Raw genomic sequence first — 27759 nt, 5'->3', positions numbered from 1 at the left:
TCTCCTGTAGGCCGCTGATGCCCAAGGACGGCGCGGCCAGCTCTGCTCAGTGACAGTGTGGACAGGCCCCCTCTCTCTGGGCCTCAGTTTCTCCTCTGTTCATAGAGTCAGGCCCGTGGCCTACACTGCCAGCTCTGTTGTCCCAGCAGAGACACACGAGGCCCCACCTGGGACAGAGGGGGCCCTTGTTTTCCACAGGGGCACCCCCACTCTTGAGCATGGGGCTAGGAGGTCAGGCCCGGGTGGGGGGCCCTGAGGGGTGTTTGGGTCTGGGAACCCCAATCCCAGAGCAAGATGTCCCCTTTGAACCCCACTGAGCAGGCTCAGGTCCAATTGCAGGGCTGAAGGGACACCGGCAGCCCGCCAGGCTGTCGTCACCGCCAGATCGTGTGGCTGGCAGGTGAACTGGGGGACATGACAGCTGGGGCCATTATTGCCTACATCTCCTCTTGCCCTCAGGCAACAGACTTCTGTGGGAGGGTTTTGTGATTTGGGGGAAGTGTGCAAGGACCCCAGGGGGAGGACTGGCCATGAAGGTCAGAGGACGAGAGCCCACGGGTCATGGCCCGCTGAGGGGCTGAAAGCCAGGGAACGTGGCCAAATGTGAGGGACTCAGGCAGCCCTGCCCAGGCCCACGCCTGGCAGATGGAGGGGAGCGTCTGTGGCCAGCATTGTTGGCGTGGTCTGGAGAGGGCCTGGCCAACCTCCACATGGGGCAGGAGTGGGGAGGCGGGAGGGACTGGAGCCGGGCAGGTGGTGGTGGAGTGGAAGGGACTTCAGGGCCGGAGCAACGTGACCATCCCCTCGCAAGCTGGGGCAGTTGGGGGTGGGGTGGAGAGCAAGAGGACATGCCCTGACTGTGGCATGCATCGATGGCGGGGGCGGCCGGGATGACCTGGGTTGATGCTGGACCTCCCTCTGCCCCCAATACCAGACTCGTAGAAGCACCGGGCCAGGGAATCACAGAAGATCCTTGACGTTCTGGAGATGACCTTGAGCTTGGTGTCCGGGGCCAGTAGACGGTTGATGAATGTTTGTTCTGGGGACTAAGAGGGTCACATCGGATGCCAGAGTTGCGGCTCATTTGAACTGTGCTTTGAGGCCACACCAGGACTCGGTCCAGGATGTTTCCTCTTACAGACCCCGTGACTGACTGGCCCCAGGCCTCCCTCCAATACTGCCATGGACCTCAGGTGGCCCCAGACTCTCCCGCTGCCGGTCCATCTCCAACCCTGTGCAGGAGCCAGGCTGGCCCTACACACCCGGACGGCCCACCTCAGCCCGCCCTCGTCTGGACCATCGGTGCCTTGCTGACTTTGTCCCCAGGGAGCAGGCGTCACTCATCCCATCCCTGCAAAGTGACAAGAGGAAGCTGTGACACTGGCAGGAACTGAGCCAAAGCCCGGGGACTTGCTGGCCCCCACCTTCACGTCTGCCCTGACGCTGGGCTTGTCTTCAAGGAGTGTGAATTTCCCTAAAGGGCTGACATGCTTAGCTCTCCCGTCTCCGTCAACCCCCCGCACCATGCTCAGGCCCATGGGACCCAGTGTTGGACTCTCATCTCCAAGGGAGGGAGACTTATAGCCATTGTCCTCCCGCAGTACGCGCCCTCCCCTGTGAACTTCCTCTGCTGTGGGAGCTGAGCGGGGTCCCCTGCCAGGGTCAGGGTGCTGGACCCTGCCCTCCCTGGCCCCATTCACGCCGGGGCTCAGGAAATTCCCCAAGGACCCCCTGGCTGTTTTAGCCCACCGAGAGTGTATGTCCACAGTGGCATTTCTAAAGTACTTACCATGCAAATTCAAGGGCATCTCATCAGTTAGACTCATAGACACCTGTTAAGCAAAGAACGCAGTCTGTGCTGAGTGGCGTCCCTCTGGCCTGAGGAGCAGGTGGGAGCTGGGGAGCCCTGGGGACCAGGTAGGGCTGCTCTGGAGAGCACCAGGCAGAGCCATCCATGAGCTCCCAAGAGCCTGGACAGAGGCGGGAGCCCTGTGACAGTCGGGAGGGGGTCCAGTTACAGCCAGCTCTCAGCTCTCACCGACCACCACTGGGTCAGGGAGCAGAAGTGTCTGGCCATGAAACCAGCTCAGCACCGGGAAGGTGGGCTGGGAGGTGGGCGGCCGGGGTGCCCCTGAAGGCTTGCCTGTAAGCGGGGCGGGGGGGGCCCTAGGAAGGTCAGCTTGCAGCATTAAACGCCCTTCCCCACACTTCCTGGATGATTGCAATTTCTCTTCCTGGTGTTTTGAAATCTGCTTCTGTTCTCTTCTGCCCTTCCTCTGGGACAAACAGTCCTTCTGGTGTGTTGGGACCTGCTGACAGCCAGCTTTCCATTCATCTCTTTGAGATGCAAATTCCCTGACGGGGCACCCTCTCCAGAGCGGCTTCCTCCCCAGGCAAACCTACTGATCTCCCCACAGCCTGGGGGCCGTCGTCGCTGAGCTCCAAGGCCCTTGATTCCCGGCTTTGAGCTCTTCCCCCAGATGCCCGCTCGGGGAGGACGCATGGGCTAAGCCTTCCTGCTTCAGTGCAGGCGAGCTGTGCACCTGCCGCTGACACTCCTTTCACCTGTCCCCTCTGTCAGGCCCCTTTTGAGCCTTGGCTCCTCTCTGGTCTCTCCATTCAGAAGCCCCTTGCAAGTTCTGGCAAGTGGTGGGGAATCCGTCCTGGCCTGGGGGTGCCCCTCTCGCCTCCGCTCCAGACCGTGTCCCTCCTCAGAGGTACGCTGAAACCAAAGTGGCAAGACACTTGTCATTGAAGAGAGAGAGGACGTGTCGCCTTTGATGCAGAGGAGAGAAGGTTCTGTCGTGCCATTCCAGGCGCCAGTGGGGGAGAGCGTCCTCTGCGTTCATAAGGCGTCAGGGTCTTGAGGGACATGGGACAGCACCACACCCGTCCTCAGGAGCAGCCAGGGGACAGTGACAGAGGCCGTGCCCTGTGTGACTGAGGGGGACACAGACGATGGGCCCCATCCCAGGTCCCTCCTTCAGGCGGGTCGCCTCTGCCAAGTAGAAAGAGCCTCTCGGAGCGGCGCAGGCCCGCACGCATAGGCAGGCCACGCCGTGGCAGCCCCTATAACTCAGTGAGACCAGGGCCGGCGTCTTGCACCTGGTCTTTAAGCAAAATGGAAAGTCCAGGTCGGCAGTGGCCGCTGTGACCTGTGCTGGCCCTCTGTCGTGGGGGAAGGGAAGCAGCTCGGGGACCAGAGCTAACGTGTCAACTGCAGACGTGACTCCCATGGGCTGGGCTTCCAGGACCCCCGCTGGAGTCCAGACGTGAAGGCAAAGTTGCCGTGTACACCGTTCCTGAAGCGCAGAGGGGCATGGGCCATCGTGGGGGTGTGTGTGTGCATGTGTAAATATGGTCCATGTGTGGTCTTACATGCGTGCACACGTGTGTGCTCACGTGTGAGTGTGTGGTGTGTGCACATGTGCTACGTGCACACGCCCATGTGTCTACATGCACACGTGTACATGTGTTTATGCGTGTGAATGCACTGAAGGGGTTCTGTGTGCACACACGTGTACACATCCCATATGCCCATATGCGTGTGCGGGCGTTCGTGTGTGTGCGCGCACGTACCTGGGTGCACACTGCGGTGTGTGCAGCGGTCTGGCCCAGCAGCCTCGGGGCGGCCGGCCTCTCCCGCACACTTCCATGCGGACATGTGCACTTCCCCGTTTTCGTGGTCCCCAGACCATACCCAGCCGACCTTTCTTCACAAGCATCAAATGTGACCCGTCGCGCGTCTGGGCATCTGCTCATTTAGTCCTCAGGACCACCCTCCTCCCCGTCTCGCCACGGGGAGCCATCGGCCTCTCAGCCCCGAGGGTCCTACCCCGAGCTCCTCCTCCTCTGGGCACCCACCCCTCATCCTGGGTGACCTCTCCCTGTGGATGTGACCCTGTTCACCCAGGTTCCCTGGCTGAGTCGTCCTTGGCGCTTCCTGTCCCAGTTCAGTGCACCTGGGCTGACAAGCCCTTGCAGGGTCAGCCCAGGTGAGGTGCAGGCCCACAGGGCAGGTGTGACCTGGTCCCGCAGCTCTATGTCCAAATCTAATGTATCCAGAGGCACTCATGGGCCTTGAGTCCACTGAGCCCGCCCCCACTCTTGGCACACACCGGGCTCCCTTCCTGGCATCTGCAAGGTGGGCCAGCAGGGCTTGGGCTGGGGGCTTAGGCCCCAGGGAGCCCGGAGGAGGGGGTGTCCCTCCCTCTGGAGACAGGGAGGGAAGCTGGTCCTGACTGTCTGCTGGGGGGAGCTGAGGGGGCGTTGCAGAATGCAGGGGCCCGTGCCGACAGGAGGTCCCGAGCAGGAGGTGAAGCCAGTGGCAGGGGCAGGGAGTGACGGCAGCTGGGACGATCCCTCCCCAAAGAGGACACCAAAGACCGAGGACACCAAACTCATGTCTAAATGCCAAGCTACAAGGTCTGTCCTGCATTCGCAGTGCTCAGAGTCTGGAGGGGAAGGTTCTAACCACGTGACATCTTCGGGGGCTGCCGCTCTCTGAAGACAGAGATACAGGATTGCGGGGGACTCAGAGCAGAGACCAGATGGAGTCCCGCAGCCAGGAAGGAGGCCCCGCGCCACTGTGTGGAGGCTGAAGGGCACTGGGTGAGGTGGGGTCGGCGGGACAGGACATGCCAGGATGGCAGAAGGTGGTGCCCAGGCTGGACAGGCTCTGCGTGAGGCTGGGACGGTGATGGAGGGGGCAGGGCCAGATCGCCTGTGCTCACCCAGACCACGCTACTGCCACCTACCCCCTGACTACATGCCCGCCGCCCCCACCATCCGACCCTCACGTACTGACCGAGCCCTGAGCACACCAAGATCCCGACCCCTTGTCTGACCCAACAGGAGACGTGCTTCCTCTCCACACATGCTGTCCGAGGCTCCTCTCTTGGCAGCCTCTGTTCTGGCCCCTCCCCCAGCTCCAAGCACCCCTGTACCTGCACCCCCCATCTCCTGCACCCCCAGCCTCTCCCACCAACCGGCGTCCATCACCGCCAGCTCCCCGTGGGCTCTGGCGCACAGGAAACAGTTGGGGAGCCTCTCCCCAGAGACCCCGCCGTGAGGACTGCCCCAGGCCCCCGCCTCTAGGGGAGGCCGCAGGGTCTGCTGCCCGGGGCTGGAGACCCCACAGACAATGCAGGACTCGGTGGTGCTCTGTGAGCTGCCCTCCCGTCCCCCGTGAAGAGCCCATGGCTTCCGCCCCTCGATCTGCAGCGGGACCTCCTCTGCCAGCTCAGCCGTCCTCACGCTCCCTGTCACCCCCAGGAAAGGCAGAACCATGCCCCAGAGCAGCCTCTCCAGGTGTCACTCCTGGCGGCTGTCGGAGGCCTGGGGCCTGACATGACAGTTGTGTCCTCGGCGCGTTGTCTGGAGAAGCCTCTGGGTCGTGGCCTGGCCTGGGGGTCAAGTGCCGAAAGTGATGAGGTGACACGGTTCAGAGGGACAGCGGGAGCCAGGCCGACGCCCACAGCCACTGCCAGGCTCGCGGAAACCCATGCCAGCACTCGGGCTTGGGGTCTGTCTCGGGCAGGCACCGTCTGCTCCGACTGGCGGGGCTACAGTGCCCGCCGTGCCCAACAGCAGAGCCTCACTCCCAGCCAGACACCGGGACAGATGTCTGGGCTCCAGGAGCAGGTATGGCCCCAGTCCTCCCAGAGCTCCGGTGACCCACAAGCATGCCCTGGGGTGTCCGTGGGCACGGGCCCTCCTGGACCCCTTGGCACTCACTCATGACCCATGCCCTGAGATTACGGTCTCGTCCCCTGAGAAACAGGGTTGTTATGGGGATAATAACAGCCCCCACCTGATAGCGGTCATGGGAATCAACTCTGGTCATCAACTGGGCAACACGTCCAGGGCTCAGAGAGTCAGGATGTGTAGCTGACAGAGGACAGTTGCCCAGGCAACAGAGGGTAGCCGGGCCCCAGGGGTGGGTCTTCCGAGTGGCTCCTCCTTCCCACTTAGGCTGCAGGTACCCCAGCTTAGGACCCTTCAGCTGAGGGCTCCTGCTGCCCGCCATCCTGCTGCCCATGTGGGCATCAACCTCTTTGTTTTCCTCACAGCACCTTTCACTCTCTGGAAAAACACCTGTGAGCCCTCTGTGTGTGTGTCTCTCTGGACCACGGTAGAATTCCTAGAACACACACAGTAGGTGCTCAGCAAATGTTTAGTGAATGGATGGAGGTTGTCCGGGCCGTGACTCGACTGGAGGTCGGAACTTCATGCCGGGACTGGAGGTGGCCACAACAGACAGCACTGGGATGGAGGGCCTCTTGATCCAGGCAGGACGGGCGGGGAGTCAGGGAAACTGAGCCCGTAAGATAAGGAAGTTCTGGTTCTCCCATGTGTGTGTGGAGAGGACAGATGATGGAGAGCAGCCAGAGACGCCGAAGGCCCCCTGCTCTCCGCTGTTCTCGAATGCTGGTGGCACGCCGTCATGCTCATTCCTCTCAAGAGTCAAGGTGGAAAAGCAAACCCTTCTTGAGACGCTGTCCCGCTCGCCACTCTCCCTCTTGCCACCCTTACATCGTATCTGATCGTCAACGACCAACAGACGGTTTGCAAAGAGTTCCTTGGCTTTTGTGCGTGGCCTAATGTGGGCATCCCAGACTCCATGGTGGTGGGAGGGTTCCCGCAGCATAAGGGACATGAGAAGGCTCAGAGCTCAGGCTGCAGCCCAGGGCCGCCATCTCAAACCGTAGGACCAGGCAAACGCTCCTTTATACATCATCACCCTTTGATTTCCTGCCTGGGTGAGGTGCAGCCTGAGCCTCATGGAATGATGGGGAGGCTGGTGGCCAAGTGCCCACTTGGAATCCTGGCCACGCTGATGGCCTCAGGGCAGATCAAGTCCCATAGCATTTTCTAGAAAAACGTGACCCCATGTCAGTGGGTCAGACCAACTCCTGGCCTTGCCCCCAAGCCTGAGCCCTTTGGCTGCCCCACCTGGTCTCCTGGGACCTGAGCCCATCGTGGAACCTGCTAGACCATGTCTTCCTCTCTGACCCCACTTCTTCCTCTGCCCAGAATCTGGCTGGCTCCGCTCAACAACAGACACTTGGAGCAATCGTCCCATGTCTGTTGAGGCCTCTCTTGCTGGGGTCATGCTGCCTTCCTGTGTTGGGCTCCCTGCATCTGCACCCCTGACATCTCTCTGAACAGCCAGAGGCATCCTACTGACACCGTCCCCCTCCTGCCAAAACCAATGGCAATGCTCAGCCAGGTGCCAAGCTGCCCTCTGGGGCTGCACCCTAGAGCTGAAAGCTGGCATGTCTAAGAGGAGCGGCATGCTGGACGGGGTTCACGACAGAGGAGAGACTGCAGAGGAAGAGTCAGTGACCTTGACAGCGCAGCAACAGAAGCCATCGGAAGGAAATACGGAGGGTAGACCAGTGAGCAGAGCACAAGTGAGTCAGGAACCAGAGCAGCAGCCCGACCCAGGCATCCAAAGCCGGAGAGAGAGAGGACAGGGACAGAGACGGCGACAGAGGGGGGAGAGAGTGAGACAGGGATGAAAACAATCATTGAAGAAGTCAGGGCTGAAAACTTTCCAAATTTGGTAGAAACTGTACATGCACAGAAAAAGAACAGCACTACAGACCGTACATGGCGGTCGCACTGCTCACAGCCAGGGCAGCAAAGAGAACACTGGGAAAAGGAAGAGCCACATTTCGTGCAAAGGCACAGAGGTGAGGGTGATGGCAGACTTCTCACCAGAAACAACACATACGAGCTTCTCCTGGAATGATGCTACGATGTCCTGAGAAGACACGTCAATCAAACATTCTATACCCAGCCAACATATCTCTCCACAGCAACGGCAGAATGAAGACCTGCAGACGTGAACGTCCACCGCCTGCTCCCGGGGCTGCGGGAGCACTGGAGGAGAGCCCACAGGCGGGAGGGCAGGAGACGGTGCAAGTGTGAACGTGGACCCACGCGAAGGGAGCCATGTCAGTAAATGGACAGGACGTCTTCATTACTATTCAGAGCTCCTTAAAGGATGAGCCTTTAAAGGTTGTGGCCACACGTGGCTCAGGGTAAGGGCTCAGGTGTGACCAGCATCAGGCCTCCAACATGGGTCCGTGTCTGAAGGTTGGTCTGGGGTAGAATGATAGAGTTGATGGTTGTTCCATGGCGTGTCAGTACGCCAGGCTGCTGCAACAGACCACCCCAGACCAGTGGGCCTGAGCAACAGAAAAGCGTGTTCTCACAGCTCAGGAGGCCAGAAGCCAAGAGCAAGGCATGGGCAAGGCATGGGCATGCCTGGTCCTCTGGCCATTCCCTGGCGTGTAGACAACCTCTCCTCCCCACGTCCTCCCACGGCATCCCCCACTGCATATCTGTGTCTCCTCTTATTACGAAGACACTAGTCACACTGGGTGAGGACCCGTCTATGTCCTCATTTTACCTTAACCATTTCTTTAAAGGTGCTGGTTTTCAGCAAGGTCCTCGGGGTTAGGACTCAATGGTTGAGTTTTGGGGACACCGTTCAGCCCAACCGTTGGTGGTCAGGGCCCAGGCAGGCTGGTGATTAACTCAGGATGATCTCAGACATTAGGAAGCAGGGGAAGAAGGACATGTGGAGGTCCGGTGGACCCCACCTGCACCTGGGTAGTCCTTGGGGCCCTCAGCCAGCTCTGGATGACTTCCCAGGAACAGAAAGCAATATCCGCTCCACACAGACTGGTCAACACACAGACTAGGAGACCCCAAGGTCCCCGGAGAGTCCTGGACATCTCTGACCCTCACGGAAGGCCACTCCACATTAAAGAAGGCTATAAATGTTTACTGGTTTTCCTCACCAGTGCCAGTCCTTGGAGGGCAGACCCAGTATTAAATGTCACTTGGGCTTTATTTACTCAGCTCTGACAACCACGAAAATCAATGTTGCAACTGAACCTCTAACAGCTTCTTTTACTGATGCTTTTAATGTCTGAGTTGTAGCCACTGGGGACTTCCCATGAGGAGCACGCCATCTGCGGTGTGAGCACATGACTGTGTACGCACGGGCCACATGTGTCTCTTTGCAGAAGGACACTCGGGGCCTGAATGCCTAGGTAAGCTGGCGTCTGGGAGCACATCTGTCTGCTTACATTTGCGTGTGGCCTTATTCTGAGCTCACAGGCCCACGTCTGCTGGTCACGTGAGCGTTTTCCTGTGCAGGCGCTTGGGGGAATAAACATCCGTGCCCGTGCGTGTCCACGTCTCTGTGTACAGGTGTGAGCACATGCTCCCCAGGGGACACGCGCAACCTGCACGTGTGAAAACAGTCCAGCCTGTGAACTCTTCTCTCTCATCTGAACTGACTGAGAGAGAGAGAGAGAGAGATTGGCATCACTTAACCTTGGATGTGAACTTCATTTTGGGGGGGAATGAGCACAGCTGGCATCCTTACAAATCCACTCCCAAGCCTGTAGATTTGAATAAGCCCATGAAAGGCCTACTGGAAAGTGACATCTCTCATCCCAGCTTCCTGCTCTTGGAGCGGCATTGACCAGGAAGGCCTGGAAGAATGAAGAAGAGACCCAAGGCTTCCTTGGCCTCAGCCTTTACCTGCTGAGTGACCCAGGACAAGCTGCTCAGTGAGACCAGCCTGAGATTTTCATAACAGGAGCCACGCCCATGCAGCTGCCAGCAAGGACACCTAGGTCTCTTTGTCTGGCCCATCCAGGGGACCTCACATGATTACACCATGAATTGTGTCCAGTGATATATTCTAGCCATCCCAGCCAGACTGTTAGAGCAAGGTTTAGGCCCCACACCTGTCCCCAGTTTGTTCCCTGGAAAGAGCAGGACACACAGTCAGTATCCACTGAAGGCTTATGACTGATGGAGGCACCAGGACTCTGTGCTCAGTTGCATAGGTCCTGTACTGCTCAGCTCTGAGAGGTGTGATTCACACAGTACTTTATGTGAAAGTGCTTCTTGAGTTGGGCAGTGAACAACCTGCACACCTGTCCACGGCAGACCTGGCTGAGCTTACTAGCTGGTCTGGCTCCTGGTGGGGAATTGAGCGTGACCTCCCCACAACTTCCATGGGGCAGGACCCAGAACCAGAAAGGTTAAATGCTTTCTCAAGGTCATCTTCTTTTTCTGAGAATAAATAGTCTTTGTAGTTTCTGGGGATGGGTCCAGGCCAGGTCCATTCAGCCTCCGACCTCAGGAAAGCCTTCATGGGAATGCCTGCCTGCCTCCCTGGAGGCTGCAAACACGTCAGAGCAGAGTCAGAGTAAAACAGACTAGCTGTGTGACGGGAGACTTGAAGTGTCTGTGAGTCCGGTGACAGGGAAGTTTGGTGACTTCCGGGGCACACGGCATATGCCGACTGACATAACCGGGTCTATCAAGGACAGGGAGGCTGTCAGCAAACAGTTATGAACTTGATGCACTTTCCGAAATACCTACATTGATAACAAGTTCACATACAGACCAGGTAGAGAAGGCTAAGCCTCTCCTCTTCTTGTTTTAAGATTCATTTATTTTAGAGAAAGAGTGTGAGCAGGGAGAGACAGAGGAAGACAGTCTCCAGCAGACTCCCCGCTGAGCGCGGAGCCCGACGTGGGGCTCGATCCCACGACCCTGAGACTGTGGCCTGAGCCAAAACCAAGAGTCAGACACTCAACCGACAAAGGCTTCCAGGTTCCCCCAAGTTTCTGTTCTTATGAGATGACACTTTCTGTGCAATGCAGCACAGTCAGTAAACCAAATTATTGTTTGTTTTTTTTTTTCAATTCTTCCTTTACAAAGTGAAAGAACAAATCCTTGGAGATTTTTCAGATTCCCTGCCGGGAAATCTCAAGGTCAGTTCAAGGTCAAAATTCCACTTCGGATGTGATTTGAGGAAGTTGTCAAAGATGTCAAAAGCTTTGAGCACTTGCTGAAGCAGGACCGCGGGTCACGGTGAAACCATACTCAGCCTCCCGTAAGTAATCAAAGATCTAACGAGGTGCACACAGAGCACGACAATTATTCTGATAAAACACAGAATCTGCCTTCTAGGGAGTTTAACTCCAGGGTAAAGAAAAAAATCCTTTTACAGTCTCTTCTGAGGAGCAGACAATAATGCAAGAACGCATTGTTGTAACAGAAAGAAAACCAAGCCCCAGTTTCCATCAGTGCACGAACAAGCTCATTTTCTAAAAGCTTAATAAACAAACCCATTTGCTCCCGGCCGACCTGACCACACATACAATTCCTTTTCTGCAAATCTACAATTCTTATACCATGCAGGTCCCGACCTGTGCTTTCCCACTTTCTTCTTCGGAAGCACACAGCGACTCCCTCTCTCCCTGAGCAAAACCCTTCCTTTGTACCTCGCGTGTTTTTCCTCATCGAACGCGCACCCCGCTCTCCCTGCGTACTTTGCGCACAAAGTTGTGTGTCTTATTATTTCTGGCAGTTTCATTTCCATATATCGATTACGTCTCACCACCAGCACACCTTCTTTCGCAGAGAAAGCCGGGCAAGGGGCGACTGCCACACTCCCGCCTTCCGTAGCGGGACGGCACGTTGCACGAACACGCCTCTCAGAATCTTTACAGTACGCTTTTACAACTTAGCAAAAAGCACGCGCTTATTAACAGACGCAAGGGCGTTTAGTGTCTCTCCATCCTGTAAATATAAGGAACCGTGATTGAGTAACCTTGAGCTCGGGCTTGGAGTGAACGTTTGCGGCTCCCCTCCGGCCACGTCACGTGGGACAGACGTGGGCTGACTCTCTGCAAAGCCAGCGACCTGCCAGGTCTGTTAACTGTTTCTACAGCAGGTGCGTTCGGGCAAGCATCTCGTCAAATACGCGGGTGGTTTCCGTGTTTGCTTCTCTGCTCTCTTTGATGCGTATCAAGTAATGGGTGTCGAGCAGCTCACTTTCGTGGCCTCTCAGACATTCGTTCGTAGGTGGAATTTATCATTTTTCTAATGTTAACCATCTAGTGGATCGTGGCTCTATCACCTTATTTTGACTAGGAAACCCAAGTCGACTAAAACTGTGTGTTCCTAGGGTACTTACTGCTGATAACTCAGAAGACAATTTAATTTTTATTAAACCAGCAATATTAACCTAACCTTATTTACCCAAGATTTTACCCAAGCCCATAAACTTGAAAAGCATTTAGGTTTGTTCCTATATTTCTGGGAATTTTAAGAATATTTAATTTATATGTAAATGCTTACTTATCTCTAAGTCAATTGAAATAGAGCCCTTTTATGGGATTTTCTGAATTAATCTGGCAATGCCATCGGGAGCAGGGAAATGTCACATACACATGACGTACGTGCGTCCGCACAGACGTCAACCGAGACACTCAAGCTCCCCTTTTGCCAGGTTTCTCCCCGGGCTGGGTGAACACGGCGGCACGAAACCCTCTCCACTTTGTGTTTTTGCCCAAATCACGCTTCGGGCAGCTGGGACGAGTCCGGCTTCCCCGCTTACTGGGGCGGATGCTCTTAACCAGCACTCCTGGGTGACGCCCTGGGCCCCACACGCCGTCCCCAGCCCCAGAGAACAGCCTCGCTGGCCGAAGGGAGCCAGACCTCCACGGCTCCTCCTCTCATTCCCGGCCGGACGCCCACCTGCCCCGGGGACTCGGCGGCAACACGCTTGAAGGCTCTCGTTGACCGGCTGCAGCCCTACGAAGGCTCCTCATGCGCGGGACGTCCCCGGAGCTCAGCTGAGCGGGTGAGGCGCCCTGTCTGTTTCCCGTCAGCCGGTGTCTCCTCTTTGCAGGCTCGAATGCTCGTTCTCCGGGTCCCGAGCCCCACGAGAGCCCTGTGGAGGGCAAGCCGCCGTGACTCCCGTGACCGTGGGCTGCTGAGCTAGGGCAGGAAGGGGAGGCCTTCTGGACGTGAGGACGTTCCTTGGAGAAGCAGCCACCAGAGGCCAGGGGTCTGCGAGACTCCCAGCCAGAGCCCGCGCATCTCGGAGGGAACTGGGCGGTCCCGGCGCCACAGCCTTCTCTCCAGCTCCCACCCGGGAAATCTGGCCATACCCTCTGCCCAGCTGCCCTTGGGAACCCAGGACGGCCACCCGTGTGTGACCCCATGCCAACTGTCCCAGGGCAGACCCACGGTGAGGAAGGGATGGACGGACACCACGTCCCAAAGCAAGGAGCCCACCTCCCGTCCAGGTGCCTGTCTGGCAGGATCCTGAGAGCTAGCCCTCCACGATGACACCAGATGACTACGTTTCTGTCATGTCAGGCTGAGCACAGCTTGCCCCCCGACAGAACGTTCGTGTGGCTGCACCCACCGTGGGCTAGTCCCAGGGATGGGCAGGACACCCTGCCGCGGGGGCCTGGGGACCCCTGGCATAGAGACAGACCAGTGAGTGAGGGGCTCCAGGTGACACTCAGGGACTGTGGGGCAGGGTGGGGGGTTGGACACGGCCCAGTGCTGGCCCAGGGGACCGTAGATGGTCTGTGGGGCGGGGTGGGCAGACACCGCGTCTAGGGGAGGCTGGACAGGCTTCCTGAAGGAAGGACACAGGCACAGCCCTGAGGCAGGAACGATTTCCCCAAAACAACGAGGGAGCTACCAGAGCACAGAAATGGGAGTGGGGGGCAGAACACGGCAGACCCGGGCCCCTGAAGGCCACTTGAGGACCTTGGCCGCTGTGGGCCACTGGGAGGCAGGAAGAGTTCGGGCTCTAAGTTCACTCCAAGCGCAGGCTCACTGGGGATTTTCAATAACAGCTTTGAAATAACCGCAGAGGGTCGGGGGTGGGGACGGATCGGCCCGGCCCCGCGTGGACAAGGGCTTCCTGTGAGCGAAGGAGGAAGCAGAAAGCTTGCTGTCTGGTCACAGTGGCCACACTTCTGTGTGTCACACGGCAGAGCCGCGAGCCCCGCAGTGGTGGAGGGAAGCCAGGAGAGGCCTCCAGCCATTCCAACAAGGCTAATTTCTCATTCTGGGAGGACCTCCTACAAACCGATAACACAAACACTGAGCCCCGGGCTGGAAAATGAGCAAAATCCAGGAAAAGACACTCAGCGGCAGGAATCCTGAAAGCCCAACACCCTCTCGGAGATGCATCAGTGACCTTGCCCGGGGACGGAAGACGTTTCAGCAGAAGCCGCTTGCTGTGCCCCACGGTCTCACGGGTTTGCACGGGTTAATCGTCCCGCCGGGCGTGGGCGAGTGTGGACCGGCGGGCCGTCCTCTGAGCAGCGGCCTGACAGTTCCCGCGCGAAGCGTCGGTCAGAAGGGCCGACCGGTAATTCCGCTGCAGAGAGCCTGTCCAAGGAGACGAGCTCAGTGAGCTGAAGGACAAACGCTTGGAGCAAACACGCGTGCAGAGTGACCGGGAACAGGGAGCACGCGGGCCCAGCCCTGAGCCCGAGCACGGACACTGTGGGAGAAGCCACGCACACCGCGGTGAGCCGCTGGGGACACCACACACGGCCCGGCGTGCAGACAGTGCTGGTGTCGGTGGCCGAGGCTGAGCGACCGAAACACCCGCCGATGGACGGACGGACGGCAGATGGACAGATGGGCAAACAAAGCCCGGCGTGATGACCACGGAGTCTCAGCCTGAAGAAGGGAGGACACAGGACCACGTGGATGAGGACACTGTGTGGCGGTCAGCCCGTCACAAAAGGACAAGCACGGCGTGACTCCGGTTACGAGGGCCCTCGCGTCAGCGAGTTCCTGGGACCCGGAGTGGACGGGGAGCCAGGGGCTGGGACAGGGTAGCCCGTGTGTAACTGGGCAGAGCTCCAACCGGGGAGAGGAGAGGGTCCTGCAGGTGCACAGCGATCTGTGTGCTCAGTGCCCCAGAGCTGGGCGCTAGAGACGGCGAAAGTCACAAATTTTATGTTAGGTATGTTCTACCACAACCAGGAAGGAGGGGAGAGGTGGGAGGGGAGAAGGAGGGGGAAGCAGACTTACAACAGACCCGCATGAAAGGGCCAGCCCGTCACCCGCTGGAACAGGAGGTGAGACTTCCAATTTCCCCATTGTCCTTCCTGGAATGTTCCAGATTTTCTACAATGAGCTTGCATTAAGGAACTACGGGAAGGTAAGTTTTTGTTTCTGAATTTACTGGATGCTCTTCCTGCCACGGGGCTGGAAGGACGGAAACACCGGTGTGCAGACGGTGCGCTCTGAGTCACGGGCGCGTCGGTGCGGGCCCTGTCCTCGCTCCCAGGCCTCCCAGCCCCTCTGAATGTCCGCCCACCCCTGCCTTGGCCCTGAGCCATCTGACTGCGTTTGCTGCCCTCACTCCCTGCTCCCTGCTCCTGGGAGCCGCCGTGTTCCACTCTCTCTGGGGGGCTTGTTCTGACCTGCCCTCCTGGCCCCACATCAAGCCTGGGCCACGGCCCTTGAGTGGGGAGGACCTGGGCGGATGTGGACGTAAGCCTTGCACACAATCTGCATCCCAGCCACTCCCTGCAGGGGGACGCAGCTCGGCCTTCCTCCTCTGCTCCTCAGGGACACAGCTTACCCTCCCCTCCATACCAGCCCAAGGCCCCCTCCCGGAAGCCTTCCCGTGCACCTGACCTTCGAGTCCTGACCCCATTCAGAAATCTCGGCGCTGAGCTTACAGCCCTCAGCATCCCCCACAGGGGAGAGCAGGCGGATTCCCGCCCTGACAGCTGCAGGGCCCTGAGCCTCAGCAACCTTGCGCGTAGAACCGGACCAGCTCCACGAGCACCGGACGCAACAGGAATCCGGGTGTGAGCCCAACACCTGGCACACGGCGGATTCTCCGTCCTCGCAGTCGTCCCTGCCCTCCCAGTGACTGGCTCGCACACAGGACACCGGGCCTCCTTCCCGTGCTCCCTGGGGAGGGGACAGGCCTGGCTCTCAGGGTCTCTGAGCCCCTTCCTGGAGAGAAGCAAGTAAACAAGCAGAGGAAGGTGGAGGGCGGGCGCCAGCCATCGCCGTGCGCTCTGATGCGGTTCAAGCCGGGACAGGCAGGCTCGGAGACCCCAGACGTCCCCACTGGTTTGCATCTGCGGCGCCCACCGTCGGAGGGTCTGCACTAAACACCGATGACAACCAGCCGTCACTGCAGAGACGGGGTCCCATGGCTGCTCCTCAGAAAGCTGCCTTCCCCCCCCCCCCCCAGCCCTGCCGCCGCCCCCAACTCACACGGGAACCTTGAAAGCGTCCAGGCTGCTGACAGGCTCAGTGGATCCCAACAGAGGCCTGGGAGCTGCCCTGGCTCTTCCCCCGGCCCGTGACACGGACCTGCTCCGGGACTGCGGTCGGGCAAGCCCTGGTGCCCCTCGGGCCCCTCCCAGCTCTCAGGCTCTGACTCCAGAGTTCCCGAATGTCCGCAGCTTGGATCCCGGTGAGATGACACCCACTCGGCCGGAGTGCTGGTCACCACCCAGCGCCGGGTGACAGGCTCCCTGAGGAGGTGTGATGCTGGGCGCACACTGAGAGCCAGCTTCCCCGGCTCCGTGCAGGGCCACGGCCGGGTCTCGCCAGCAGGGGCTCCGCGGAGGCTGGGTCGTACCCCACGCGGGCGGTGGCGGCGGGGGCTGGGCCCGAGCACAGAGCAGCTGCAGGCCTGGGGCTCACAGTGCCAGGGGACACCCCTCGGTGCTGTGGGCCAGGGGCTGCTAGGGGTCGGGCTTCGTCACGGCTTGGGCACTGACCTGCCATTTGACCTTGGATGTGTCTCTTTGACCTTGGGAGCCTCGGTTTCTTCACCCACAATCCTGAATGGGAGAGTGCCGGCTCCTCCCTTCCAAAGTGCCAAAGCGTCCACTTCGGAAAAGCCCTGGGGACTTAGGCTCGATGGGCCTGGGGGAGCCGGACTCCTGAGGGACACTCGATGCACAGCCCCGTACGCGCCGGCTTCTCCTGCACGCGGGCCGTGGGGAGCGCTCCGCGGATCACCACGTCCCCTTCCAGCTGCCTGCGTCCACACTGGTCGGGTCTGCGGAGAGGAAGCAAACCGCACTGCCTCGTTCCCCCAACCAGATCCCCGCGGCCCCCACTCCTGCTGACGGCGTCAGGGGTCGCCTTCCCTCGGGGAATAAACACGCGTGTGCAGAGTGTCCAGGCGAGGGTCCCACAAAGTGAGCCGATCGGCAGGGAGAGAGGCGCCTCAGTCACTAACGTGCTCGGAGCGGCTCCAGGCACCGCACACGCCTGTCTCCCGGCAGACAGGAACCGGGGAGGGAGGGGCGGCTCGGGGCGGAGCTGGGCCCGGGAAGGGTCTGCTGCCCGGCGGGGCTCACAAGGACACAGCCAGCACATCGGACCCCGGACTCGCACCAGACCTGAGGCTTGGCCTCTCCACTCACCCCTTTCCCTCACAGCCCATCGGCTCACGACATGGACCCTGCGTCACGGGCAGAACCGTGGCCCAGACTCGTACATGGGTCCTGGACGCCAACAACTCAGAAGCTGACTGTGTTGGGAAAGAGGACCTTTCCAGAGAGGAGTAAGGTAAAGTGGGGTCCTGTGGGTGGCCCTAAGAAGGGGAGGCCAGGACAGAGACACACGGGAGGACGACCACGCGAGGACACGCAGGGAGAGGCCTCGGGGGTACGGGCCCTGCAGGCTCTCTGGCCTTGCTGACGAGCCACCAGGCTGGGAGACGATAGGGTTCTGTGGTGTAAACTGCTATGTTGGTTGGTGACATTCGTCCCAGCAGCCCGCGGGCTGGTCACCCCGGCCCACGGGGAGGGGCAGGTGTCCCTGCACACGGTGATTTGGGGTCTACCTCCCTGGCAGCTCCCACCCCAGTGGGGGCCCAGGTCATCCCCAACCTCCCACCCACCCCAGTTGTCAACGTTTCCTTTAAAAATTGCCAGAACCCGGGGCACCTGGGTTGATCTGTCGGTGAGGCATCTGGCTCTTGATCTCGGCTCAGGTCTTGATCTCGGGGTCGCGAGTTCAAGCCTGGTGTTGGGCTCCATGCCAGAGTGGACCCTGACTTAAAAGAAAATTGGCCAGAAGCCCTGGGGTCTCTGGTGGCTGCAGCGGAGCGCTGGTTTCCCGAGTGAGCTGAGGACTCTGCTGGGTCTGAGGGCACAGTGACCTGGGAGCCGAGCCACAGCCAGGCCACGTGTCCATGGACCAGCCCCAGGACTCCTAACCGCCAGGCGGCCCCGAGACCGCCATGAACGGGGCCGCGTCCATGCACACGGGCTAATGGCCAGCGCGGGTCCTTCCAGAAGGAGGGACGGAGCGCTCACGGGCACCGGCCACGCGCCAGGCCCACATTAAGCTCCTGGACGTCTGGGTCCCTCGTCGATCGCTGTCAGCTACACATAATTATCTCTTTTTTACAGACCAGGGAACCACAAGGAAGATGTAATTGGGCCAAAACCAATTGGTCGAGAAGATAGTGGCCAAATATAATTTGGCCAAAAACAAGTTAATCACCATAATAATATGTTAGGAGGTACCCGGTTAAAACAGAGTGTTCCCCGGCACGGACGGAGGACGCCAGGCGTGCTCAGCCACACTGCGTGAGAGGTTTAATGAGGCGGCAGCTCGCGCCCCGTCTCCAGCGCCGCGTCTCCCCGAGTCCTTGGCTCCGCGCTCCATGCGACGGGAACACGCAAACCTTAATTGGCTTAAGAAGCTAAATATTAGGCAATAATGTCATTTAATGGCTCCTTTTGTTGCTTTGTTTCTTATTCTTGTCAGACAAGCTATTGGCGCTTCTCGTGGAAAACTCGGGAAACACAGGCGAAGAATAAGGAGCTTCGGAGCGGCCGGTTTCACCGTGCAGAGCCTCCCGGATGCCTGCGGGGGAGGGAACGAGGCGTATGTGTAGGCTACTGCGGTTACTACCGTCCAGCAAGTGCAGGGCGGCTCACTCTTCCGGAGACCCCTCAGAGGCCGCTGCACTGGGACAGACGGGGACAGACTGTGGGCGGAGTTGGGGCATCGTGGCTCAAAGACTGACTCCGCCGTCCCCGCCTGAGGGCGTCTGGTGCCCCGGCCAGGGCGCCTCCACGGGACGCGACCCGGTGGACAGGCGCCCGCCCGCGGCACGGGGAGTTCGCAGACATCGGGAAGCTTGGGCTGACGTCAGTATTTGGTTGGGAGCCGGCGGCAATCAGCCGGCCACGTTGGGTCACTCAGTGTCTTCCGGCCTCAGAGCCCTTCTCCGTGCCGTGGGCGTGACAGCCCCAGCGCTGTAGGCACAGCGACGGTTAGCAGGACAACACGTGGGTGAGCTTCCCGGGACTGCCGTGCCCGAGCACCACACAGACCAAGCATCTTACACACAGACCCATGCGGCCCCACCGTCTGGAAGGTGGAGGGTCAGGGTGTCAGCCTGGTCAGCACGAGGTGGACAGCTCCAGGTCCCCCTCCTTGCTGTGGACGGCCATCTGCCCCCGTCTTCCCACCACCTTCTGTGTGTGCGAGTGCGCATCCAAACCCCCCTTCTTATGATGACACGAGTCACCCTGGATTAAGGCCGCCCTGATGACCCCCACTTTGACTAAATCACCCCTGTAACTGCTCTTTCTCCAAGCCTGGTGCCAGGGCAGGGTGCCAGTGTATGCGTCTTGGGGGCCTGCCTCCACCGATAATGAGGTCCGTGGAGGAAAGGATTGACCACCGTTGGCCCCACTCCTGTCAGATGACATCAGTCAGATGGGCTGTCTTTCGGGCCACGCAAGAGTCTATGGGGCCAGGACCCCAACACGTGGCAGGAACATTCCAAGACAGGCACGGCGCTCCTCCTGGTGACACCAGCCCAGTGCCCAAATGCCGGCTTCAGGCCCAGGGTGACCCATCCCTCAGCCACAAGCAGTGGTGGGCAGAGATGCTCACCGCCAAGTCCCTCCCAGAATTGCCCTTGGCCAGAGGGAGCTGTCCCCCTCAAGGTCAGGCCCCTTGCTGGGCTGGCTCGCACCCAGAGACAAGCCAAGAGCCTCACCCTCCTGCTCCGATCTGGACCAGTGCTAAAGGGCCATCCTAGACCCAAACACGCTTCACACCAACAGAAGCCTTTGCTTTGACTGCACGATCACCTGCCCAGCCCCGTTCCCTCACCTCTCACAGGCACTGATCATGAGAATATCCCACACCCTCCATGTCCAGGAGACCTGTCCTATGACCAGCACCGCCAGGGCTGTGCCCAGCAAGCAAGCCCTGAATAGGTCTCTGGGTCCGGCTCGTCTACCAGCTCTGGCAGTAAGGACCCTGTCCAGGCGAGGGGGAAGCTAGCAGGTCATCATACCCACCATACTGCACTACACAGTATTCCCCAAATTCCAAATACCCAAATCTCAGAATGTCACCTTGTCTGGAAACAGGATCTTTGCCGACATTGGTTAAAACGAGCTCGTTCTCAATTAGGGTGGTAAAGACACACTGGAAAACACCGTATGTGCCAGTGGAGGCAGACAGGGGTCCGGGTGGTAGATCTATGAGTCACGGGATGCCTGGGGTCACCGGTGTCACCAAAAGCAGCAGAGAGGAGCGGGGTGGCTTCTCCCCAAGCCTCCGACAGGAGCCAGCCCTGCTGACACCCTGATCTCCGACTTCCAGCCTCCGGAACATTGGAGGAATCAGTTCCTCTTGTTGGAAACTGTGCCCCCTGGTTTGTGGTCATTTGTTACCACAGCCCCGGGACCCTAACACATTCACCATAAACATTAAAATTAACTGAGGAAACAGATCACTTGAATGAACCAATAATCATTAAATAATTTGGACCCAGCAGTGAGAAGTTTGGTCTTTTTGTTGTACAAACTGTCAGGGATAAGGGGAAAAGGAGACGACCCTTAGTAATTTATGAGGCTTGTTTAATAGGATGTAATAGGCTTGAGTTCAGGTATGCAAGGGATAAATCAAGGTCAGAAATTCTGATAGATATCACACGTTAATACATCTAAATGAAGACACCAGGGAGTATCACATAGGACGCAAAAGTGAAATTCTCATCTGTTATTGAGTAGAAACAACTCTTAAAAGTAAGAAATAGGATGACCTAGGCGTAGCGAAGGTCACTTATAAGCCTACAGTAGACAACAGACTCAGTGGTAAAACTCCGACGTACAGCAAGGGAGGACACGGGTCACATCACCATTCCCACTTGCACTTGCCAAGACAATGAGAGGAGAAAAAGAAAACAGAGTAAAAACTGGAAAGAATCAGACAAAACTGTCCTTATTTGTAGCAGTGCAACGGTCTTCCTAGAAAAGACCAGCCCTTCCAGAGAACCCAACGGGACAATCCAGCCTCGCTCCCGTGAAACCAACCAGCTTGCAGAATTCTAGAAAACCTAACACAGGCTTTCACGGCCCATGTCAGCTGGCACCGCACACCACTGGGGTGTCACTCCCACACTTCCTGCCCACGTGGGGTGCTGGGAGGCCCTGGGCTGCAGAGCAGACAGCATCTCCCAGATTAGAGGCCACTGTGCTGCGGGCCCAGAAGTGACCCATGTCACTGCTGCTCACGCCCAGAGGCGGTCATGGGATCCCACATCCCCAAGAACAGAAAGTGCCATGTGCCTGTTCCCGGGAGGGGAGAGACCCCCAGATGCCCGGTGCACAGCCAGTGACTTCCACTTACGCCGAGTCCATTAACAAGAAGACTCAATCCTGTTAGGGTGTGAATTTCCCCCAAAATAGTCTTTAAAGTCATTTTGTTTCAATCAAATTTCAATAGGGTGTTATATGGAACTTACTAGAGAATCAGGAAATTAATAAGGAAAAACGAAGCGTCTGTAACAGCCAAGATTCGGAAGGTCAGCTTGTCTGTTCAGAAGTCAATGCTTAGAGAGTGACAAGAGCCGAGTTGCCTTGTCCCTGGTGCTGAGAAGGAAACGGGACACAGGATGGCGGGGGTGGGGAGGGCGGGTCCCGGGATGAAGGGGGACCTCGGAGCGGGTCGGTTTGCCGTGCAGAGCCCGGGAAATGTCAGAGGAGGGACCGGATTCAATACGGAGCAGTCCAAACACGGATTAAAGGACGTGGTGACCACTGGTGCCCCATAATAAAACAAAACGAGGTCCTTACTCCATGCCACGTGCAGAAATAAATCCCTAACGCGAAGAAGTAAACTTTCAGAAGACAATATTAGATCAGATCGTCATAAGCTTGAGATAGGAAAGGATTAATTAAACCAGACACAAAAAGCCCGTGACCTTCAATAAAGAGTCGCTTTGACTGAATTAAAATTAAAACGTCTTCTACAGCAAAAATTCCGCAAACAAAGGAAAAATACAGGAAAAGATAATGTGCAGTGCGTGCGGCCGAGGAAGACGGGCTGGGAGACAGAGCAAACGCCCACCCGTCGGTGGGGAAAAGCCAGTCAGCCCGGAAGCAGGGACAGGTGGGGGCACGGCGCACAGCAGCCCACACAAAATGACACGCGGGTGGCCAATAAGTACAGTTTTAAGTGTTCAGCCTCACCTTTAGTCAGGGAAATGCAATTAAAACCAGAGGAACTCACCCTTCAACTCCCACGCGCCAAACAGAGTCTGTGAGGCTCGGGATGTCATCCCTTAGGAAAACGGAGGCGGGGGTCCATGCAGCCACCTCGGGGCGCTGTTTGGTGACATTTAAGGACTCCGAGGGTGCCCCGGCTCTCCCACCCAGGGTGCCTCCCCCGCACGCCACATGCCTGGAGAAGGTCACCCAGATGCACGCGGTGACGCACGAGGAAGCAGCGCCTGCAGAAAGATAGAAGAGATGGGAGCAACTCCCTCCGCCAGGGACCCGGGATGCCGCACTGAAGGCTTGGGAGACAGGCTGTGGCCGCAGCCGGGGCCGGCGTGCAGCAGACACATCGGAGGAAGAGGTTTAGAAGCGTTTGCACAGCGTGGTTTGGTGTCTGTGTTTCTGCCGTTGGCCACAGAAGGGGGGTGTGGCAGTCGCCGTTTCTAGAATGAAGGACCCGTCGGGCAGACCCCAGCTGGACCCTGCAGAGCACAGACATCGACAGACCCGTGAGCAAGCCCTGACGGCTGGTGTGGCGGGGGCCACATACCCCGCACGTCCGTTACCCGGAGCCACGGCTCTGGCAAGCACAGGTGCTCGGGCGTGGGGTCTGGGGACGGACAGTCGTTCTCATGCCGGTAGACGGAGCCATCCCGGGCAGGTCCGGAGAGCTGCCTCCCCAGCTCCAGCATCTCCCTGATCACACGACAGCCACTGTGAGCTCTGACACGGGAGCGGGGACGGGAGAGGAGCCCAGAGACGGCGTGTGTCGGCCGTTATGCCGAGATAGGTGCTGGGGGATCCCCCAAACCACAGGCTGGAGGCAGCTCGGAGACCCTAGTGCCGTCGCGGGGTTGGCCAGGGGGATGGGGAGCCCTGTGCTTTGCTGCGGGTGGCCGCGTTTTGTACCTTGCGGGCTCCAGGCCCCGTGGCTGATCTCGCCGTGTTTCCGCAGATTAAGTGTTCCCCTCCTGCTCGCCACTTCTGGTCTAAAATAAACACGCGCCCGAAGATAACGGAAGGAACCCGAGGCTGTGTGTAATTAGATATTAACAGCACAAAATGCCCAAGCTGAGTGCAAAAATAAATAAATGGGAAGAGAAAGCTTAAAAAAAAAAAAAAAAAAGCTGCGCCGTGAAGAAGGGAGCAAGGTCCCAGTCCTGACAGCAGCCCCTGGGCCTGCCAGTCTCTTGACTCAGTTTCCCCACCTGTCACAGGCAGGTAGAGTGCAGAACTAGAGAATGCCCATGGTTCTTCCCAGGGTCATCGGTCCTGGACTCAGAGAGACTCCACCTAAGCACTTGTCGCAGAAACCAGACAGCGCATGGTGTCACCCAGCAGCAAGCTCCCTGGGAACGCCCCTCTTCCCCCAGACCTCATACTTTAGCTCGGTTGGCTTGGCCTGTAAGGTCGAGTCCCTGCTTCTCTTTTATCCCCAAGGTCCCCCATTCTGGTCTCAGGTCGCGTCCTACCCCATCCACGAGCCTCTCCGTGCCCCTCACATCCCTCAGAGCCCCCGCATGCTGGAGCCAGCACCCCGAGCTGTATTTGGAAAAGTCGCTAACCCTAGCAGCAGGAAGCCAGAGCCCTGACACCATCTGGGGCAGGACCTCTGACCTCTGAACTCTGAGCTAAGTCACCTTCGTCCCCCGCACTGCAATGTTTACAGCTGTAAACTGGGGAACATGGTGCTGACCTCTGGTCACTGTGACCATCAGTGGGAACGTTGTACGTGACGTGTTTTGCAGACAGTAGAGCCCTTGGCAGAGATGCACCCAGGACTTGCCACGATGCAGGGACGGGACCTCCAAGAATGATACAAAAACAGCCAAGCCGAGTTGTTCTCAAGGTATCAGACACCAGGGAATGGAGGACCGTGATCCCCAGAGACGGGGATGAGCAAGCCTGGGCCTACAGCTGTGAGCGTCAGGTTCAGAGAGGGAGCCCAGACAGAGCCTTGGATCCCTGTGATGAGGAATCAGAGCCTGGGGTGTGGGGGGACCAAGGAAAGAGCTGCCCAGAGACAGAGCTCTTATGACCCGCAGAGGCTCCCCCGGAGCAAATAGACGGAACTTTCTTTCTCATGCGAAGGAACCAGCCCAGGCCAGAGAAGAGCTCCCCCCACCCCAGAGATCCGAGGAGGGGGTTTCTATGCTCCCTCAGAGCACAGTGGGCCCGCCCCAGCTGGCCAGAGGCACAAGGCCCAACAATAAAATCCAGCTTAAAAAGTGGACAAAGGGTGAAAACAGATACCTCACCCAAGAAGACACACGGACGGCGAAAGAGCCCGGAGAAGATGCTGGTCAGCGCCGGTCCTTACGGACATGCCAGCTAAAACCCGCAACCAAACAAGAAAGCCTGACACCACCAAGTCTGGGAGGACGTGGGGCAACAGGAACCCTGCTCGTTGCCGGTGGGCGCGCAAAGTGGGGCGGCGGCTTTGGGAGAGCGTCTGACGGTTTCTTACCCAGTTAAACAGGCTCTTGTGACCCTGCATGACCCCGCTCCGAAAATTCCAGGTGTTTCCCCAATGAAGTGGAAAGTCATGTCCACAAAAACGTGAACAGAAATGCTTGTGGGAGATTTACGCATAATCACCCCAAATGGGAGTGCACCAAGCTCCGTGCAGGCATCATGTGGACAAACGGCCTGGCATTTCGGGAGAGTGGACCCCTGGTCAGCCACGAAAGGGGCTCGTGGCCCACTTATGCCACAATATGGACTCTCAGATGCACTTGGCTCAGTGGAAGCAGTCAGACCCAAAAGGCTCCAGACGCTGTGACTCTGTTTATAGGACAATCTGGAAGGACAGAACTAGGGAACAAGCCACTGTGGGGGCTGAGGGAGGGCAGAGGGCTTGGCAGGCGGGCTTGGAGGGATGAGGCAGGCAGGCTCCGAACGAGTGATGGTGGGAACCAGGCTCATGGCATGGGCGACCCCCACGGAAGTGTAGGTCACCCGGAGTGAACTCAACGGCACCGCAGCAGGACAAAAGTAAGTGCGCAGCGTCGGGAGCCCCGGGATGGAAAGCAGCACGCGGCAGGTGCGTCTAACCCATCACAGATGGGAGACACAACCGCCCGCTGCAGCAGCTCAGCGCAAGCTGCGATGTGGAGCGATGGTTTCATTCGGTGCTGTAAGACTAGCGGTTCAAACAAACAACAACAACAACACATAAACTCTGTGCTCTGGTGGTACCTGGTTGGACAGCAGCGGACGCGGGTAACAGGGGCAGGTTAGCAACAAGCAGGAGAGGAAGGTTAGAGTCACCCCGCAGGGCAGGCTTGGGGTCCTTTGGGCGCACGGGCTGGGATTTACTTTCTGGTAGACACACGTGGGTGCACGCAGGACTGGAGACGGAAAGGCAGGCGCACAGGGGTTGACGCGGGTGTCTGCGTCCCGGCACCACCCCCGGGAGCCCCCGCCACGTGAGCACCCCCAGGCCCGACCGTGGTTTCTAAGCGCCACCGCCAACATCCACAGATGGATCATTCCAGAGCCGGAGCGGAGGGCACGTGAGAAGCGCCCGGGGCGTGTTGTGGCGCCAGGAGGTGAGTGCTCAAGGGAGGGGGAGATGGATGAGACGTGACCAAAGGGCACCGGCTGAGAACAGAGGCGAGCCCGGGAAGAGGTCCCGGGGCCGCAGCTGAGCAGTCTGAGCGACGAAGGAGCCCGGGGCTGAAGCCAGGACGATGGCCCGCGAATCAGAACCCAGAACCGGCGTAAATAAACGTTGGATAGACGAGTCAGCGGGGAGGGGGGACAGAGCCTCCTCACGGAAGGATTCCCGGTACTAAAGGCAGAAGGAAGCCAAGAGTGAAGATCTCCGCTGAACGTCACAGTGACAGTCCTGCAGGCGAGAGGCACAGACGGCAGCGGCGGCAGATGTTAAGAAGTTGGGTGCTGGCAGGCCTCAGAGCGACTGTCCCTGATCCCCGGGATGTGCGGGAACGGCTGCGGCTTCCTTACCTTGGCCACATGCTCTGACGTGCTCGCCTCCAGCAGGTGGCGGAATGCAGCTCCCACGGCACCCGGCTGGGCGGCAGAGACCTCCAGGTCCACGCGGGGAGGACCCAGCCCCGACAGAGGAGGGAGGGAGCGAACGCGGCAGCCCGCACGGCGGGTCACCGCGCCCACGTCCTCGCCCCGGACGCAGGAAGGACGCTGGTGCAGAAGTGCTGGGACCCACACCCGGTCTGTAGGTGGGTGAGTAGAAGGAGTCCAATGTCAGCGACTTGTGGTGGCTTTGACAACTAGGCAGAAGGTGCGATGGAGCCCCACGGCAGAGACCGGAAGTGACAGCCCTTGAGCCAAATCCCCACCGCTGTTTGCCATGGAGACTGTGACTGATAAAGTTGGCCCACACCTGCCGTGCTGGACATCAGGGGACGTTGGGCCGTGTGTGGGCCGGGCACCGGGCTGTGCTGTCCGTAAGCTTCCAGCCTCAGGCATGGGACAGAGGCCACCGGGCAAGGATGGGGTTGTCTTATCCAAGGCACACACCCCACACTCCAAGTCGGGGCTCTGAGGTGCCCCGGGGAAGGTGGGGAGGGTCTCTAACCCAATCAGCATGGTGTGCGTCCTTTCTATTAGCTTGAAGGGTGCCATTCGGGGGAACTCAATGAGGTAGAGAATGTTCCGGGCTTGATAGGGAGCCTGCTCAGTACAGTTTCACTCTTGGCTGTCCATCCTTCCCCCCGCTCTGAATGTGGATGAAGCCACCATCCCCAGGAGGGCCAGCAAGGCGGCCACAGATCTCTGGCCTCTGAACACCTTCCTTTGCGCCATCTCTCATCCCTTGCTTGGCTCCTGCAGCCGAGGCTGGACCCTGAGCAGACAGGATTCACAACGCAGGTACAGGGCAGACACGACTGGCAGGCTTGGTACGCTGGCCCCCATGGCTCATTACATCGTCAACAGGGGGGACAAAGAATGTGACCCACCCTCACCCGGGAGCAAGGCCGGAGTCGGGAAACTGTCCCGAAGTGCTCTCAGCTGAGCACTGAGCTCCCAGAACCAGTTCCTCAGACCAACTTCGGTCCTCCTATCCCGAGGTGTCCGCCTGGGAGGGCAGGTGTGGACCAGAAGTCAGTGGTTCCCACGGACCCAGCACAGGACGGTGGCTTGCCTGCAGCTCCGGACTCCTACAGACCCACGAGCCGCCTTCATGTTCCGCTGCAGCAGGGACGCCGGCCTCCACGGGTCCCCACAAGGGACCTCCTTTGAGGCGAGGAAGGGAGGCAGCCATAACCTATCCCTGCTGGCCGGGCAGGCAAGCGGCCCAGCGCCAGGGACTGCGGAATGTGAAGGCCTGGCTTCGCCCAGTGGCTTCCCCACTTTTTACTGCCCTTCCACAATCGCAAAAGGCACTTAAGACCCA

The sequence above is a fragment of the Lontra canadensis genome, unplaced genomic scaffold, assembly GCF_010015895.1.
Source record: "Lontra canadensis isolate GAN:19392208 unplaced genomic scaffold, GSC_riverotter_1.0 scaffold49, whole genome shotgun sequence".
NCBI classification, from domain to species: Eukaryota; Metazoa; Chordata; class Mammalia; order Carnivora; family Mustelidae; genus Lontra; species Lontra canadensis.
The sequence above is the reverse complement of the archived record's forward strand: the minus strand, read 5'-3'. Positions refer to the sequence as shown.